General features: G+C 43.8%; 1 protein-coding gene across 4 annotated transcripts in view; it reads right to left on the reverse strand.

Moving 5' to 3' along the window:
• The window catches only part of LOC112229227 (B-cell lymphoma/leukemia 11B-like), a 106,820-nt gene that overhangs the window by 86,099 nt on the left and 13,221 nt on the right, over window positions 1-7,500 (reverse strand). The gene's annotated exons all lie outside the window — the stretch shown is intronic.

Below are 7,500 nucleotides of genomic sequence, written 5' to 3' on the forward strand. Positions count from 1 at the left end.
GAGCCACTGGTAGAGAGAGGTAGGTAGAGAGAGAAGGTAGAGGTAGAGGGGGGGTAGAGCCACTGGTAGAGAGAGGTAGATAGAGAGAGGAGACAGACCCACTGGTTACCCTCTAGGTTGCAGAGAGCTGGTAGTCTCATCCACCAAACTACCAGGTGTGAAACAGGGAAGGGACTCAGGGGGTATGCTCATTTGGTATAGAGCATACTTAACTCACTCTATTAAATGAGTCAAAACAGGAACATTTTACATTTGGCTAGAAATTCAAAAGGAAATGATCTTAACAGAGAAAAATGTCCTCCTGTGTGCTACCTATATCCCCCCACTAGAACCCCCATGTTTAATGAAGACAGCTTCTCCATCCTGGAGGGGGAAATCAATCATTTCCAGGCCCAGGGACATGTGATAGTCTGTGGCAGCCGAAATGCCAGAACCGGACAAGAACCTGACACCCTCAGCACACAGGAGGACAAACACCTGCCTGGAGTTGACAGCATTCCCTCCCCCATATGCCCCCCTAGGCACAACTATGACAACTTAACCAACAAAAACGGGTCACAACTCCTGCAGCTCTGTCGCACGCTGGGTATGTACATAGTCAATGGTAGGCTTCGAGGGGACTCCTATGGTAGGTACACCTATAGCTCATCTCTTGGCAGTAGTACGGTAGACTACTTTATCACTGACCTCAACCCAGAGTCTCAGCCCACTGACACCCCTATCAGATCACAGCAAAACCACAGTCTACTTGAACAGAGCAATACTCAATCATGAGGCATCAAAGCCAAAGGAACTGAGTAATATTAAGAAATTATATAGATGGAAACCTACCAAAAACCAATTAGGCAACAACAAATGCAATCCCGTTTAGACAACTTCCTGGACAAAATATTCCACTGTAATAGTGAAGGTGTAAATTTGGCAGTAGAAAATGTTAATAATATATTTGACCTCTCAGCTTCCCTATCAAATCTAAAAATCTCAAATAGAAAACTGAAGAAAATGAACAACAATTACAAATGGTTTGATGAAGAATGTAAAAACCTTAGAAAGAAACAAAAACATGGACCCAGAAAACCTGAGTCTACGCCTTCACTATGGTGAATTACTAAAACAATACAGAAATACACTACGGAAAAAGAAGGAACAGCACGTCAGAAATCAGTTCAATGTAATTGAAGAATCCATAGAATCTAACCACTTCTGGGAAAATTGGAAAACACTGAACAAACAACAACACGAAGAATTATCTATCCAAAATGGAGATGTATGGGTAAACCACTTCTCCAATCTTTTTGGCTCTATAACAAAGAACAAAGAGCAAAAACATATACATGATCAAATACAAATCTTAGAATCCACTATTAAAGATTACAGGAACCTACTGGATTCTCCAGTTACCTTGAATGAACTACAGGACAAAATAAAAACCCTCCAACTCAAAAAAGACTCGTACAGTTCCTCAGTGAAAACAATGTACTGAACAAATGTCAAACTGGCTTTTTACCAAATTATCATACGACAGACCACATATTCACACCCTAATTGACAAACAAATAAACCAAAACAAAGGCAAAGTCTTCTAATGCTTTATTGACTTCAAAAAAGCATTCGACTCAATTTGGCATGGGGGTCTGCTATTCGAATGGATGGAAAGTGGTGTTGGGGAAAAAACATACAACATTATAAAATCCATGTACACAAACACAGTTGTGCGATTAAAATTGGCAAAAACACACACATTTCTTCCCACAGGGCCATGGGGTGAGACAGGGATGCAGCTTTAGCCTCACCCTCGTCAACAGTAAAGAGGCGACTCCGAGATGCTGGTCTTCTAGACACAGTTCCCCTGTCCAGTGTCTGTGTTCTTTTGCCCATTTTAATCTTTTCTTTTTATTGGCCGGTCTGAGAGATGGCTTTTTCTTTGCAACGCTGCCTAGAAGGCCAGCATCCAGGAGTCGCCTCTTCACTGTTGACGTTGAGACTGGTGTTTGCTCATACAATTTAATGAAGCTGCCAGTTGAGGACTTGTGAGGATTCTGTTTCTCAAACTAGACACTCTAATGTACTTGTCCTCTTGCTCAGTAGTGCACCAGGGCCTCCCACTACTCTTTCTATTCTGGTTAGAGCGCTGTTCTGTGGTGGGAGTAGTACACAGCGTTGTACGAGATCTTCAGTTTCTTGTCAATTTCTCGCATGGAATAGCCTTCATTTCTCAGAACAAGAATAGACTGACGAGTTTCAGAAGAAAGTTCTTTGTTTCTAGCCATTTTGAGCCTGTAATCAAACCCACAAATGCTGATGCTCCAGATACTCAACTAGTCTAAAGAAGGCCAATTTTATTGCTTCTTTAATCAGTACAAAAGTTTTCAGCTGTGCTAACATAATTGCAAAAGGGTTTCTAGTGATCAATTAGTCTTTTAAAATGATACACTTGGATTAGCTAACACAACGTGCCATTGGAACACAGGAGTGATGGTTGCTGATAATGGGCCTCTTTACACCTATGTAGATATTCCATTAAAAATCAGCTGTTTCCAGCTACAATTGTCATTTACAACATTAACAATGTCTACACTGTATTTCTGATCAATTTGATGTTATTTTAAAATTGACAAAAAAATGTGCTTTTCTTTCAAAAATAAGGACATTTCTAAGTGGCCCCAAACTTTTGAACGGTAGTGTATATATCAACGAATTGGCGCGGGCACTAGAACAGTCTGCAGACCGGGTATCACCCTACTAGAATCTGAAGTCAAATCTCTACTGTTTGCTGATGATCTGGTGCTTCTGTCCCCAACCAAGGAGGGCCTACAGCAGCACCTAGATCTTTTGCACAGATTTTGTCAGACCTGGGCCCTGACAGTAAATCTCATTAAGACAAAAAATAATGGCGTTCCAAAAAAGGTCCAGTCGCCAGGACCACAAATACAAATTCCATCTGGACACCGTTGCCCTACTGCACACAAAAAACTATACATTCCTCGGCCTAAACATCAGCGCCAGAGGTAACTTCCACAAAGCTGTGAATGATCTGACGTAAGAAACAAAAGGAACATAAAATTTGACATACCAATTAGGATCTGGCTAAAAATTCTTGAATCAGTTATAGAACCCATTGCCACTTATGGTTGTGATGTTTGGGGTCCGCTCACCAACCAAGAATTCACAAAATGGGACAAACACCAAATTGAGAGCCACTGGTAGAGAGAGGTAGATAGAGAGAGGGTAGAGGTAGTGTGGGGGGGGTAGAGCCACTGGTAGAGAGAGGTAGATAGAGAGAGGGTAGAGGTAGTGTGGGGGGGGGTAGAGCCACTGGTAGAGAGAGGTAGATAGAGAGAGGGTAGAGGTAGTGTGAGGGGGGATAGAGCCACTGGTAGAGAGAGGTAGATAGAGAGAGGGTAGAGGTAGTGTGAGGGGGATAGAGCCACTGGTAGAGAGAGGTAGATAGAGAGAGGGTAGAGGTAGTGTGAGGGGGGTAGAGCCACTGGTAGAGAGAGGTAGATAGAGAGAGGGTAGAGGTAGTGTGAGGGGGGGGTAGAGTCACTGGTAGAGAGAGGTAGATAGAGAGAGGGTAGAGGTAGAGGGAGGGGGGATAGCCACTGGTAGAGAGAGGGATAGAGAGAGGGTAGAGGTAGAGGGAGGGGGTATAGCCACTGGTAGAGAGAGGTAGATAGAGAGAGGGTAGAGGTAGAGGGGGGGATAGAGCCACTGGTAGAGAGAGGTAGATAGAGAGAGGGTAGAGGTAGAGGGAGGGGGTATAGCCACTGGTAGAGAGAGGTAGATAGAGAGAGGGTAGAGGTAGAGGGGGGGGATAGAGCCACTGGTAGAGAGAGGTAGATAGAGAGAGGGTAGAGGTAGTGTGAGGGGGATAGAGCCACTGGGAGAGAAAGGTAGATAGAGAGAGGGTAGAGGTAGTGTGAAGGGGGTAGAGCTACTGGTAGAGAGAGGTAGATAGAGAGAGGGTAGAGGTAGTGTGAAGAGGGGTATAGCCACTGGTAGAGAGAGGTAGATAGAGAGAGGGTAGAGGTAGAGGGGGGGTATAGCCCCTGGTAGAGAGAGGTAGATAGAGAGAAGGTAGAGGTAGTGTGAGGGGGGAGAGAGCCACTGGTAGAGAGAGGTAGATAGAGAGAGGGTAGAGGTAGCGTGAGCCCCTAGAGCGCTGCTCAGGTAGCCCTGTTTACATGTCCTCCAGGACTCTCTCTCTCCACTAATTTTAGATGATGGATCACCAGCAGGCTGTGCATCCTTCTGCCATTTGTCAACGCTCCAAATTATAAATGCAGACAGATGTGTAATGTCAAACTGAGCACAGGCCTTTTGATTTACTGTATGATCCACCGTTAGCAAGGGTTTATTTTAGCTCATGTTTATGTTTAACAGACACAGCCAGAATGGGTTCAAAACATCATCCTAAATTATCAGCACAGTAAAATTGTATACAGGACATTAATTGGATAGAAATTCTGTGTTTATTTTAAATATTTTATAACATATAATATGATAAATGATGATTATTTACTAACATACCTATGGACCCTGCAGTAAGAAGTAGAAGAAGAAGAGCCGATATTGCTTTGCTGTGGTGTAAAGGAGCCATTGCCTGATCTGGGCAGGATGACCTTGTAGTGGAGGAGATGGGGACAGGAGGGACACGTTGCTTCAGCTTCTCTTTGCCAGCATCATGTCTACATGCAACCGTTGCGTTGTATGATCACACTCAGGAGGATAACATCAGCTGTGTGTGTGTGTGTGTGTGTGTGTGTGTGTGTGTGTGTGTGTGTGTGTGTGTGTGTGTGTGTGTGTGTGTGTGTGTGTGTGTGTGTGTGTGTGTGTGTGTGTGTGTGTGTGTGTGCGACAGAGACCCAATGTGACCTGCAGGCATAGGCAGGCCATCTGTGCATCAAATTAGGCTGCAGTGGTTCTCCTATGTAAATTAACAGGCCACTGAGATCAGAACACACACACACACACACACACACAGCTATTAACAATAGTGCACTCTGATGACCTAGTTGACAACCCCATGCCTCAGCTCCTGAACTCTCCATATGAAATATGACGGCCTGTTTCTAATAATGACGTTTGGTGAATTGATTGTTCTATTAATTTAAAAAAATAAAAAACAGAAGATCATTTTTCATTTAAATATTCAAATTTTCCTTTCGCTGAATAAAGGTGTACTAAATACAAGCCCTCGCATAACGTGAGTCTCATAGTGGCAGTCACAGGGGATGTGTGAGACAACCGTGCGTAATGTATGTCTTTGCACTGCATTGTGGGAGCTGCGGTCTATTTCCTGATGTGAGTCGGGAGAGGTGTGACAGGAAGTGACTGAAGACAGCTCAACACTCTCTTTCAGATCAGGACCAGTGAATCACGGCCTGGTCCATGTTGCTCTCTGATAGGTGTTACTCACAGCAGACCAAATATTGATACCAGAAAGGTCTGGGTCTTATAGACTACATCAGTGGTGTTAGTGGAGACTGGGCTAACAGGGCTCTGGACTCTAGAAGACTGGCATGAGTCAACAAAGAAACATTGGTCTCTCATCCATTAACAGCAACCATTCCTGAAACACAGGCTAATAAAATCCATCCATTGTGGAGAAGCAGGACAGAAATGAAAGCAATATGGCATTGTTTGTCTAACTGTCACCTGACCCAGTACTAGTTCAAAATCCAAGACAGGCAGCCCTATTCCCGACGCACCTTGGTACACTCACGCACACTGTCGTCCACGAAATCCATTTGCTACCACCCCCGACAACCATGCTGTCACCTAGGTAACATTACGTGTCATTTTTCTCTCTGATCCCTCAGAAAATGTCACATGTTATTCATCTTCATCCAGCACACAGGAGGTCTGTGTCGCAAATAGCACCCTATTCTCTATTTAGGGCACTACTTTTGACCAGGACCAATGTGGCTTGGGTCAAAAGTATTGGGACACAGCCTACAGACTAGGGGGAAGATAGGGAGAGAGAGGATGATATCTGCATAGTGGTGTTTAAAAAGGACTTATTCCTATAGAGCTTGTACTGAGATATGGTCTATACGGTGGGTCTAATGCAAACCGAAGACTCAAGGTATTTGACTTGTATTGAAGTCAGTGTGTTTTTATTTTTAAAGAAAATAAAAGAACATTTAAATAAAATGTCTATTTGTTTTCTAACTGACAGATTCTCTGAGTTTTTTCTCTCTGAGACGCATCATTAGCAGGTCTTGATGATGTTGGTAGGTTGCTGCTCAAGATGGCTTGGTGTGTGTCTGGGTCTGTCTGAGTAAATGACAGAAAGGAAGAAGCACTCAACTTTGGCCTAATTGACCAAATAAGGCTGGCTGAGTCTGAGGGGGCTTTGGTCAAACGTAGTGCACTATAGAAGGATTAGGGCTCCATTTGGGGCAGAGAACATACTAAAGGCATTTCCAGTAGTGTGTGTAAAGCATAAAAACCCAAAGCATACTGAGAGTCTAAAAAAGAATGACAAGCCACAATGAGACAGAAGCCTTCACAATCCAGCAACCAGCCAGCTCATTGAAGAGCAACACATGTTTTTTCATTTCAGAGACACTCCACTCAAACTTGTTTCTCTCAAAGGGGAGTGGAATTGCTGCTGACAGGTATTTGGCCAATCAGATTGTGTCTTGCTGGCGAGTGGCAAGCCCAGAAAACAGGCCCACAGATTTGGTTATATAATATGGCCCGGGGAGTGTGTCACTATTCTAGGCTAACTTTTGTCATGTTAATATCTTGGGGTAAAAGTGTTCCACTGCTTTCCTCCTCTGTTTAATTTGCTCGTCACTACAAACAGACTTTTAATAAAGCAAGACTGTTCACATTTTCCACACTGCAAATAAACCCTGAAGATAACAACCCTCTATTCACACATACAAATGTGATAACGTTTAAACTCTACAATGCTTTTCACCTCTCTCTCTCTCTCTCTGTCTCTCTCTCTGTCTCTCTCTCTCTCTCTCTCTCTCTCTCTCTCTCTCTCTCTCTCTCTGTCTCTCTCTCTCTCTCTCTCTCTCTCTCTCTCTCTCTCTCTCTCTCTCTCTCTCTCTCTCTCTCTCTCTCTCTCTCACACACACACAGAGGTGGCTAATTAAGACACGTAATCTTTGACTGATTTTATATTTATTTGATTTTTACTGGCACCATAAACGTTCTCATTTAAATCATGAAAGCTCCTCTAATTCTGTCCAGATAGAAAGATCTCCTCTGGGCCAATTAAGACCATTCATAGTGGTGCTGCTACATCTGTGCTACACGGGGAATGGGGTTAAGGAAGGCGTCTGGGGTAGCAATGAAAGCCAGAGGAAATACCTAATCAAACTGTAAAAGACAGAGTTGACTGTTTGCTCACTATTTCCCTCTACGCCGTGCTATGCTGCTCGGCTCTCAACAAGGCTGCATGTTTGTGGCTGAGGATGCAGACGGTGCCACCACACACACACACTCACACACACACACACGGATACACACCAACACACACAC

Source organism: Oncorhynchus tshawytscha, linkage group LG08 (assembly GCF_018296145.1).
Source record: "Oncorhynchus tshawytscha isolate Ot180627B linkage group LG08, Otsh_v2.0, whole genome shotgun sequence".
NCBI classification, from domain to species: Eukaryota; Metazoa; Chordata; class Actinopteri; order Salmoniformes; family Salmonidae; genus Oncorhynchus; species Oncorhynchus tshawytscha.